At 45.3% G+C, this 11,141-nt stretch overlaps 1 pseudogene across 1 annotated transcript; it reads left to right on the forward strand.

Moving 5' to 3' along the window:
- The first annotated feature begins 450 nt into the window (after positions 1–450).
- LOC311237882 (E3 ubiquitin-protein ligase RNF19A-like) lies at positions 451–9,365 on the forward strand (annotated as a pseudogene). Its single transcript, XR_014621089.1, has 4 exons — positions 451–466; positions 3,494–3,594; positions 7,741–7,914; positions 8,983–9,365. The product of XR_014621089.1 is annotated as an E3 ubiquitin-protein ligase RNF19A-like (transcript).
- The last annotated feature ends 1,776 nt before the right edge of the window (positions 9,366–11,141 follow it).

Genomic DNA, 11,141 nt, shown 5'->3' on the forward strand with positions numbered 1-11,141 from the left:
TGACCTTGGAGCTCACCATGACCTGGCTCAAAGGAAGGACACAATGTGGAGACCACACACGACTCTTCAAAGTAAAAATGATTGATTTGAAGATTGTTTCTTCTCTGTGTATCTCTGTATGAGGCAGAGATGCACTGATACTTTGATACCTTAATGGATCATTGAATCAATGTGGGCGTCCATATTGGACTGCTACTCCATTTATACCACCTGTGTTTGTATCTACTATGTTTGTCCTGATGAAGACCTGTGTCGGCCCAAACATTTTCGCTTGTGTTTTTGAATGTTTGACAAATGAACTAGCCAACAAAAAAGTTTAAAAAAAATTGTGCTACCAGAAAGAAATATATAATAAATATAGCCGCAAGCGGGTTACCGGGTTTCAAGTAAATATTGATCATTAGGATTGTAAAATAAGTTCTCACACACAGTTCAGCAGTGTTATGAAACATGTCCTGCAAGTTTTGTAATGTTTGGACAAAAAAACGTTGATTTATAGTCCGATTCATGTTATGCCACGCCCTTTTAAACCACACCTCCTGTGTGGGACTGAAAATTAGTTTCCAGTCCGACTGGTTATTGCTACTGGATTATGATGATGACACAGTAGGAGAAGAATGAAAAGAATGCTTTTACAGTAAATGTTTTTGATTTAATTCCGCCTGCATGACCCACATACTTTCTTAACCGCAGGTTGGTTCTGAATTCTCTTCACACCCTGATACTGGCAATAGAGCTTTTCTAACTTCAACTTGACAACATAAACATTGTAAATGGTTCCCTTATGATTATTTCCTATTGTAGTGTAGGGGTTAGGTTGAATGGGTACCATTGATTGGAGAAATGTTTCTAGTCTACCTGCTCTTCCTCAAGCTATTCTGAGTGGTTCTCCTGCCCTCTGTTAGGGTAGCGTTAACTTGAGCCCAAGAGCAGATCACAGGGAGAGGAGAATGGAGCGGTTTAGGTTGTTTATTCCACAGGTAACATGCAGACAGGGTTATTTGAATGTACAGAAATGTGCAACTGGTGCGAGCAGGAGCACTCCTTTGTGATCTACTCTACAGGAACGTCCAGGCGGGTGGTGTCTCGGGAGACAGTGTAGACCGAGTGGCAGGCAGTCCTGGGCACAGGGAGACAAGGGTTAGGGTAATGCAGAGAAACAGACAGGGTAGCTAGTATAGGTTACGTCCTCGTGTAACCAAGACCGACGGCTTCTCAGTTACAGTGGGTGACAATATTGTCACAAGGAAAGACGAAATTACCTACCTGGGTTCCATCCTAGAGGCAAATCTTTCCTGTGACAAAATGGCATCCAATGTAATAAAAAAAAGTCAACCAACGAACTAGATTTGTGTACCGGATCTCCTCTCTGGTAAACAAGAATACCCTGAAGACTCTGGCATGAGCACTCATTCAAGGGTACTATGACTATGCGTGCACCTCATGGTACCAAAGCACCTCAAAGGCGCTTAAAACAAAATTACAAACATCACAAAACAAACTGGTCAGACTACTACTTGACCTGAACCCCAGAACCCACCTCACCCCTGCCCACTTTGACAACCTAGGATGGCTTAGAGTAGACAACAGAGTACAGCAACTTGCAATGGGCCTGGTCTACAAGATACACTATACGACCGGGGTGCCCATGTACATGTCAAAATACTTCCCAAAGGTCAGTGAATACCACAACCACTACACCAGAGGAAGCTCAACAGATCATGTTAAACCCAGATTCGGCTCAAACAAGGGACTAAACACGTTTCGCAATTATGCCACAACAATGTGGAACGCCCTACCCAAAGCTGTAAAGGAATGTGAATCCCTGCCCACATTCAAAACCGCTCTTAAAGAGCACCTACGGGAGGCTGCAATTCGAAACTGGCCACCGTAAATGCCCAAAACCCCCACCACCTCCTAATAGACAGTCTCCTCCCCACCGCATGTATTCCCTCCCCGCCGCATGTATATTTCCCTCCCATCCACCCACCCCCTCCTAATGTACAGTCCCCTCCCCATCATATGTATATACTCTGTCAGGATCTAGGGGTAACAGTACTGTATATTTGAATACCGCTTATGTCACAAATGTATCAGTACTAAATACCTATATGTCCCTATGCCATAAATGTCATGTATGCTGTGTATGTCATAAATGTCTATATGAATTGAAAATGGGGGACCCTGATGGAAACAAGACAAATGTCTTTCTCAGGTCTGCATCCCCTTAACAATTGTATGTATTGAGCCGTACTGTATTGTACCCATTCTGCAATCTGTTAAATAAAGTTTTCATTCATTCATTCATTCATTCATTCATTCACTCATACCTAGGTAGGTGTAGCAACACTCGGACGGTGAGTGGCACTGGCAGGAACCACAGGGCTCATAGCAGTGCCGGTGATGACCTGACGAGTCTCAAGTGGTCCGCACACAGCGGGCGAGCGACGTCGCCTGGCGGCGTGTACCTGTTCCGCAACAGTAAGTGACTTCCGGGGTAGGCCTGATTGGCCCCGACAGGCACGTGACGCGGCAAACTCAGGACGCGCAACGAGGCTGCTGAGAGCTGTCGCGCGGAAATAGGCTGTCTATTGCCATTCTCTAACACAAACTCTAACCTTAACCAGCTCCTTAACAGCGCCTAAACTTAACCGTTCTAACCTTAACCAACTCCGAAACAATGCCTAACCTTAACCTTAACCTTAACCATGCCTAACCTTAACCATAGAAAGAATATTGCCATTCTCTAAGACAAACTCTAACCTTAACCAGCTCCTTAACAGCGCCTAAACTTAACCGTTCTAACCTTAACCAACTCCGAAACAATGCCTAACCTTAACCTTAACCTTAACCATGCCTAACCTTAACCGGCGAAAGAATACACGTTAAAAAAAAATCACGTTAAAAAAAAAATATTTGATGGGATTCGAACTCACCAACAACGGACCGCAGGATCGCAGGACCGCTGCTCTGCCAGGTGAGCTATAGCGCCAAATGAGAGTCATGGCGTATTTGGACGGTTACGTAATTCCGTAAGCTCTGCCGCTCGGCTCCGCGGAGCGTGCCGCGCGGCAGAGAAAGTTGCGCGTCACGTGCCTGTCGGGGCCAATCAGGCCTACCCCGGAAGTCACTTACTGTTGCGGAACAGTTACACGCCGCCTGGCGATGCGATCGTCTGTCGCTCAACGACAATCGCCTGGCCCCCCACACCAGAGGCGACCGTCGCTCTGTCTAGCTGGGATTCGTGCACAATTGTACTGTACAGCCCTGTCCTATTTTATTTTATAATTATAATTATAATTATATTATATTATATTGTAATTCTATTTTAATTTCGTTTATATTCCATTTGATCTCATTCTACCTTTTATTTTATTCTACCCGATAATGTCGCACCAAATGACCAAATCCAATTCCTTGTATGTGTAAGGTTGCTAACTTACTTGGCAATAAAGACCTTTCTGATTCTGATTCTGATTGTTGTGCACCCCAGCTCCAGAAGATGGAGACATTTCTCTAAGAGCAGAGATGTCCTGTGGGCATGCTGTCACCCCAGAATCTCTCACAGGGTGTTGTCGCAGCGTGGTGGACCAGGTACCTTTCTTCCATCACCTCCTTTCGAGATCACATTCTAAAAGCAACGTCAACATTGTGTTATGATAATGTTCAAGCACCAATGTTCTCGACTTGGTACGAATTCATACTGTATATTGTTCAATATGCCTTTCTCTTATGAAGACGAAATGCTAATCTGTGTGTTTACCAGGCATGCGTTGTTCATGGCACGGGGTACCACTCAGTGGTACCTCACTGAGTATTAAAGATTTGAGCAGAAGCGCGTGCACGCACATGCACGCGCTCGCGAGAACGCGCTGCGCTCGGCTCGGCTCGTGTTTACCTGCCGAGTCCCGGGCCCCGGCGCTACCTCGCATTATCATAACAATAGCCGCTATAGGCTGGTGTCTTCAACCAGTCTGGGACTCTTCAAGTTCAAGTTCTTTAATAGTTGTCATACAGAAGTACAGAATACTTTCATACAAAATGCTTCTTACTGTTACGCTCCAGAGACTGTGCTAGACAAGATAGTATCAAATAACATAATATAGCATGAATTTAGAAGAAGAAAATGAGGTCACAGTGTTCGGTATAGACATATGTACAATGTTCTGAGTTACCATATAATATACAATACACAATACTATGCAGTGTACTAATGTACAGTACTATCTAGTGCAAAGCAGAAATGGGATGAGGTACAATTTTAGGTACAATTTACAGTAAGGTGTACGAGTTGTAGTGCAATCCTTCATCCATAAATATAAAGTGTGGGGAGTGGGTGCTACAGTGTGTTTGTTTAAAGTGGGTGTGTGCTATAAAGTGTGTGGAGTGGGTGCTACAGTGTGTTTGTTTAAAGTGAGTGTGTGCGTGTGGATGTGTGTGCTATGTGTGTTTGGTGGTTGTTGTTGTGTAGTGTTCATTCATTGTTCGTTTAGCAGCCTGATGGCCTGGGGATAGAAGCTACTTCTGAGTCTTTCTGTGCTCGCCTTGAGACTCCTGTATCGCTTGCCTGACGGCAGCAGTTCAAAGAGGCAGTTGTTCGGGTGGCTCGAGTCCTTAATAATTCTCTTAGCCTTCCCCTTGCAACGCTTGTAGTAAATGTTCTGGAGGGTGGGGAGCCCCCCTCCAATTGTGCGTTCGGCTGAACGTGTCACTCTTTGTAGTCTGCTTTGGTCTTTTGCAGTGCTATTCCCAAACCAGGAGGTGATGTTGCCGGTCAAGATGCTCTCTATTGTACATGAGTAGAAGTTCTTAAGGATCTTCTGGCTGACTTGGAACTTCCTTAGGCGCCTGAGGAAGTAGAGGCGTTGTCGTGCCTTCTTCACCACACTGTTAATGTGTGTGGTCCATGTCAAGTCCTCGGATATGTGGGCTCCGAGGTACTTGAAGCTGTTGACTCTCTCAACCGGTGCCCCGTCGATGCTGAGGGGGCTGTAGTCCTTGACCCCCGACCTCCTGAAGTCCACAATCATCTCCTTTGTTTTGCTGACGTTCAGGGAGAGGCTGTTTTCCTGGCACCATCCCGCCAGGACCTTGACCTCTTCCAGGTAGGCCCTCTCGTCGTTGGCAGAGATCAGGCCCACCACCACTGTGTCGTCAGCAAATTTGACGATTGTATTGCTACTCCGCTGAGCCACACAGTCGTGTGTGTACAGGGAGTAGAGGAGGGGACTCAGAACACAGCCCTGGGGGGCCCCTATGTTGAGGGTGATGGATGAGGAGGTGCAGTTGCCTGCTCTCACCACCTGGGGTCTGCCAGTCAGGAAGTCCAAGACCCACTGGCAGAGGTCATAGCCCAAGCCCAGGTCCCTGAGCTTGGCTATGAGTATGGAGGGGACTATGGTATTGAATGCCGAGCTGTAGTCGATGAATAGCATTCTCACATAGTTCCCCTGCCTCTTGTCCAGGTGTGATGCTGCTGTGTGCAGCACATGGGATATGGCGTCCTCCGTGGACCTGTTGGGGCGGTATGCAAATTGCAGGGGGTCCATGTTGATGGGGAGGGAGGAGCAGATGTAGCCCTTTACTAGCTTCTCGAAGCACTTCATGGCTATGGAGGTGAGAGCTACAGGGCGGTAGTCGTTGAGGCAAGCAGGCTTGGATTTTTTGGGTACAGGGATAATAGTGGACTTCTTCAGGCAGGTGGGGATGACAGCCTGTTCTAAGGACAGGTTAAATATGTCAGTGAATACTGGGGCCAGTTGGTCGGCACAGACTTTTAGGACGCGGCCGGGGATGCCGTCTGGACCTGCTGCCTTCCTGATATTCACTTTTTTAAAGGTCCGCCTCACCTCATGCTCTGTTACCCTGAACACTGCGCCTCCATCAGCAGCCGACCCCCCCCCCCCCATTGCCGAGGCTTGTGAGCTGGTGTTGTTATTACCAGCATCAAACCTCGCATAGAAGGTATTGAGGTCATTTGCTAAGGAGATGTCACTGTTCAGTTTGAGGGAGGCGCCTTTGTAGTCTGTCATCGTTTTGAGCCCCTGCCACATAGCTCTAGAGTCAGCTTGTTCAAACTGGAGTTCAATTTTATCCCTGTAGCGTCGTTTGGCCTCTGACACAGTCCTCCTTACGTTGTATCGCGCCACCTTGTGGTCATTCATGTTGCCTGCCTCTAGGCCGTCGTTGTATGCTTTGGTGCGCTCTCTCAGAGCTTCACGGACGGATTTGTCTACCCAGGGTTTTTGATTTGGGTAAACTTTCATTTTGGTAGTGGGGATTGTTTCTTTCACCCTAGTACAAACATAGTCCAGCACTGTCTCCGTGTAGGCATTAATGTTATCTGTGTCGCGCAACACGTTCCAGTCTGTGTTGTGAAACACTGACCGGATCGTATCCTCTGACGTCACATCCCATTTCTGCACCTCTCGCGAGACTACGGGAGTACTTTTAATTTTCTGTCTGTACTTCGGTGTAAGAAAAATTGATGCGTGATCTGACTTACCGAAGCCACTATCAGAATGAGCCTTGTAGCCACCTTTAAATTGCGTGTAACAGTGATCTAGGATGTTACCGCCTCTGGTGTTGCAAGTCACATGCTGATAGAAGTCGGGTAATACCTTTCTCAGATTGGCGCTATTGAAATCTCCCAGAACTAAAATGGCGGCGTTAACATTCGCCTCTTTGTGATGTAAATATGGAACGTCCCAAGTTGCCGCTGCCCACAGAGTGCACCGCCGTCCAAAGGTGAACGACGGCGAACGAAGGGCCAAATCAAAACAGCCTCAATTCCGAATTGACAACTGTTTTGATTCAACCCCCCACCCACCACCACTCACCCCCGGACAACAACACACTCTGCAAACAGCAGCAACCCGGGACATTCCATATCTACATCACAAACTTCGGGACTGAGTAGATAATTAATTAATCTTCTCTTTATTTTTATTATTTATATTAAAACTGAATCAAACCATAAACAAGGTTGCCTGTTGGGATGTTAGATCCTAATGTGAAAAACTGATTTTATATGTCTGCACTTTATGTGCTCATTTTATGCCTGTCTTAATTCTGTTGTGAAGCACTTTGAGCTGCAGTTTCTGTATGAAAGGCTATACAAACAAAGTGTATTATTGTGCGCGAGGGAACATATGCGCATGCGCGCGGGGCCGCGCGTGCGTGTGCGCGCGGCGTCATTATCCTGCGTGGCGGCTCAGCCCATAATAACAACGCAACACTGGTGTTTACAGTGATGGTCTTTAATCATTCCATGAACTGGGTCAACAAGTGCTAGCCAGAGCTTTTACCTCATTTATGACGATCACTTTCCCCCAAATTACCATTTACCACACTCCTTATGTTGTTGCTTTCAGATAATTTAACAACTGAGACATGGTAATTATATATTCAGATTCCTTTATTGTCACGTCATTCAATACCTTACAGCAAAAAAATAGTGAAATTCACTTCGTTGTGGTTCCTCGACCATAGCAGCATCCAATATAATATAAATAAACGAAAATAAAAATAGCATAAAATAAAATAACAGCAAGATGACTATATACACTTCTAAAAGGTGTGCAGTGCAGATATATATCTATATAATAAGTATATACAATTACAATATATCAACTCAATGGTAGGCGTGGTTATTCGCCCCGGCCCCAGCAAGACCCAGTTAGCTCCATTGGGATGACCAGCCTGCTGAATTTGTACTGTTTGTCATCTATTTAATTCCAGGGCCAGTACAAATTTCTGTGCCCTGCACTGAAGAATGGCACCCTGCAGAAGTGCAATGCCTTGTGGCCCTATCAAGAGGTGCGTAGACTGGCTGTGCTGACGGCTGAAGAGATGCGGCACTTTGAAGAAAAGATCGCCCACCTGGCTGCTGCGGAATATTGTGAATTCAAAGATGTGAGTATTCTAATATTGTAATAATAATTATAATGCATTTTTTTTAAAGGCGCCTTTCAAAACACCCAAGGTCGCCATACAGGGTTAAAAACAAATACAATTACACACAGTAAAAACACAATATTACAGAGCAGTTATAATAAACTTAAAATGAAAGTGAATATGCCAGAATGAACAGATTTGTTTTGAGATGGGAAACAAAGGTGTGGAGGTTGTCTATTGCGTGGATGTCTTGTGGTAGGAAATTCCAGAGGCGCAGGGGTGCGTTGGTCATGTGCAACCGGGTCTGTGAGCAGAAGCACTCACACGCACATGCATGGATGTGCACGCACGTGCACACAGGAATGCGCTGCACTCGACTGATGCGCCAAGTACCCACACAAAACTTGTGAATGAAATACATTCCATTCCTATAGAGGCAATTAGGCAGTCTTTTTTCTGTGCACACGCGAGGGAACATTTATGCGCATGCGCGGGAGCGTGTGCACGCATGCATGCACGTGGCGTCATTAAAATACAGTGCAACCAGGTATGAAATCACCAACGCACCACTGCAGAGGCTGAGGGCACAGCGGGAGAAGGCTCTGGATCCCATGGTAGTCAGACGGGAAGGGGGAGTGACAAGTTGGAAGGAAGAGGAGGATCTGAGTGTAGGACTGGAGAAGTTCTGTGAGATAAGGAGGGGCTAGGTTATGGAGGGCATTGAAGGTGAGTAGTAATACTTTGTAGTCAGTGTGTGACTTAACAGGCAGCCAGTGAAGTTGGTGGAGAACAGGAGTGATGTGGTTGGTGGAGGGAGTTCTAGTGATATAAAAGAATAGCCAGGGTGATGTACTGCGGTGCAACACGGACGTCCCGGGTTCGAGTCCCGGACCCGGTGACCTTTGTCGCATGTCCTCCCCCTCTATATCTTCTCCCATCATTCCTCTCTGCCGGGTCTGTCCAATAAAGCAATAAAAATGCCAAAAAAATATCAAAAAAAGAATAGACACTTTCTAACTTGACAACAAACATTCTAAACGTCCTTTTCTGATCCCTATCGTTTCTCCATACCCGTTTCCCTAACAGTGTCCAGGATGCAAAACCCTTCTGGAGAGAGAGGACCTCGCCAACCTGAGTGTCCAGTGCACCGTGTGCACAGCAGACAAGAAGCGAAGCTACGAGTTCTGCTGGCAGTGTCTGAAGCCATGGAATGGTCCAGGTCCACGGTCTGACCATTGCCACAACGACGGCTGCATCAACCATGACCTGGAGACTCTGAAGAACGCCATGATCATCTCCTTTCTTGATGTGGGGGGGTCAAGTGCCCCTCCCTCCGAGCCTGTCCCACCTGCGGTCAGAGACAGGAGCACAAGGGATCAGGATGCAAGAACGTCATCTGTCACCGCTGTCAGGTGGAGTTCTGCTTTGTATGTCTGAAGCTCATCGGGATGTGCTCTAAGATAGATTGATTGATTGATTGAATAGTTTATTGGTTTAGAATGGAAAATCACACATATACATTGGATCACAATATGAAAACAGGTATACATTTTCTCCATTTACCAATAGGATTTCATAAAAACACAATAAAGCCATAGGCTTGTTTCCATTGTGGTCCTTCATCATTGGTGTCAGTGGATTTATGTACTGGTGTGTGGACGTGGGTGTTTGTAGTGTCTGTATGTCAGGATGTGTGGTATAAAAACAAAAAAATACATACAATAATATTCCATTTTATAGACAATAAAAGAATAAAAAAGGAACAACACATATTAAAACCCTTTGTTCACTACTCCCAGCTTCTGCTACTTATGATCCACCTCTTTATAGCTAATTTAAAAGTGGAGAAGGGGCTTATGGTCTTCAACTCCATTGGTAGGCTATTCCATTGTACTGCTGCTGAATATAGGAATGCGTTTTGGCCAATTTTCCTATTGCATCTCACTGGGACGATGTCTGTAGGGCTCCCCCTGGTGGCGTGTCCGTGTACATCCCTTACCATGTTAAAATATCCACTGAGGTACTGAGGGACAGTATTCCCGAGTATCCTATGTGTTATGTTGAGTTTTATTTGAGAGACCCTCTCCTCAACCCTGAGCCATTTGAGGCTGTTAAAATGTGTCTGTGTAAGGTGAGTCCTGGGATGGAGTTTTAAAATCATTCTAACTAATTTGTTCTGAGCTGTCTGTAGCCTACCTTTCAGTGCTACTGTGATGCCAGTGTACCAGGAGGAGCATGCATAGTCATAATGACATTGGATTAGTGCCCCTGCCAGGACTTCCATTGCTGACCTGTTAATATAGGTGGACACTTGGACACATAAGGTGTTGTCCAAAATACATCCTAAGTATGTGACTTCCTCCTTTGCTGTTAACTCGATATCTCCTACCACTACCTTGAACCCAGGAGACCTCTTAAGTCGTATGGCCGAGCCAAAAAGTATAGCTTCGGTTTTACCCAGGTGTAGGGATAACCTGTTTTCGACCAGCCAATGACTGATCTTGACAAGCTCTAGACTGAGTGACCTCTCTACTTCTCTTTTGTCCTGATGGGAGACCATGAGTGCAGCATCGTCCGCAAATAAAAACAGTTTACAATCACATGCAGTTTTCATGTCATTGATATATAAAAGAAATAAAAGTGGTCCTAAAATACTTCCTTGCGGCACCCCGCACGTCTGTTGGAGTGAGGAGGATATGGTCCCATTCATTTCCACTACTTGTTTCCTGCCTCTCAGATAAGACTCCATCCACCTTAAGGATATACTGTTAAAACCCATAGCCTTCAGTTTATATAAAAGTATGTCGTGGTTAACAGTGTCGAAGGCTTTTTGTAAGTCTATTAAAACCATCCCACAGAATTGACCTTTGTTCACCTCTGTTCTAATTTGGTCTGTCAGATATAATAAACATGTGTCTGTGGAATATGATGTTCTAAATCCAGACTGGACGCTTCATATTTCAGAGCATGCAGTGCTGGTGTGGCTCCAGTACAAACTTCTATTCCTGTATGGCATAGAAAGTAAAAGCAAGATACCTTAAAGAAAGCACACGCACATACACACATGCACAGACATACATTTAATAAAAATTTTGTCATTTAGCTGACGCTTTTATCAAAAGTGACTTACAAGTTCTGTACGACAAGTCAACACATACAAACACACCATAATGCACACTTATTGCGAATTAGTGTAACTCTAGAATGCTTCTTCAATATAGTCATATTTCTCCTTTGTATTTTCT

Source organism: Notolepis coatsorum (assembly GCF_963971535.1).
Source record: "Notolepis coatsorum genome assembly, chromosome: 12".
Classification (NCBI taxonomy): Eukaryota; Metazoa; Chordata; class Actinopteri; order Aulopiformes; family Paralepididae; genus Notolepis; species Notolepis coatsorum.